The sequence below is a fragment of the Empidonax traillii genome, unplaced genomic scaffold (assembly GCF_003031625.1).
Source record: "Empidonax traillii isolate 1590-97213 ecotype Southwest subspecies unplaced genomic scaffold, ASM303162v1 scaffold8900:size9960, whole genome shotgun sequence".
Lineage (NCBI taxonomy): Eukaryota > Metazoa > Chordata > Aves > Passeriformes > Tyrannidae > Empidonax > Empidonax traillii.
Window position 1 is genome coordinate 1 of NW_020962725.1, and position 1,200 is coordinate 1,200.

A 1,200-nucleotide genomic window follows, 5' to 3' on the forward strand; every position below is an offset into this window, starting at 1 on the left:
GAATTGATCCATGGGGATCAGGATTGATCCGTGGGGATGGATCCATGAGGATTGATCCATTGGGATCAGGATTGATCCATGGGGATGGATCCCTGGGGATTGATCCATTGGGATCAGGATTGATCCATGGGGATGGATCCATTGGGATCAGGATTGATCCATGAGGATTGATCCATGGGGATTGATCCATTGGGATCAGGATTGATCCCTGGGGATGGATCCATGGGGATTGATCCATTGGGATCAGGATTGATCCATGGGGATGGATCCGTGAGGATTGATCCATTGGATCAGGATTGATCCATGGGGATTGATCCATTGGGATCAGGATTGATCCATGAGGATTGATCCATTGGGATCAGGATTGATCCCTGGGGATGGATCCATGAGGATTGATCCATTGGGATCAGGATTGATCCATGAGGATTGATCCATGGGGATTGATCCATTGGGATCAGGATTGATCCATGGGGATGGATCCCTGGGGATTGATCCATTGGGATCAGGATTGATCCATTGGGATGGATCCATTGGGATCAGGATTGATCCATGAGGATTGATCCATGGGGATTGATCCATTGGGATCAGGATTGATCCATGAGGATTGATCCCTGGGGATCAGGATTGATCCCTGGGGATTGATCCATGGGGATTGATCCATTGGGATCAGGATTGATCCATGGGGATGGATCCATGGGGATTGATCCATTGGGATCAGGATTGATCCATGGGGATGGATCCATGAGGATTGATCCATTGGGATCAGGATTGATCCATTGGGATGGATCCCTGGATTGATCCATTGGAATTCCTGGATGGATCCATTGGAATTCCTGGATGGATCCATTGGAATTCCTGGATGGATCCATTGGAATTCCTGGATGGATCCATTGGAATTCCTGGATGGATCCATTGGAATTCCCGGATGGATCCATTGGAATTCCTGGATGGATCCATTGGAATTCCTGGATGGATCCATTGGAATTCCCGGATTGATCCATTGGAATTCCTGGATGGATCCATTGGAATTCCCGGATGGATCCATTGGAATTCCTGGATGGATCCATTGGAATTCCTGGATGGATCCATTGGAATTCCTGGATGGATCCATTGGAATTCCTGGATGGATCCATTGGAATTCCTGGATGGATCCATTGGAATTCCTGGATGGATCCATTGGAATTCCTGGACGGATCCATT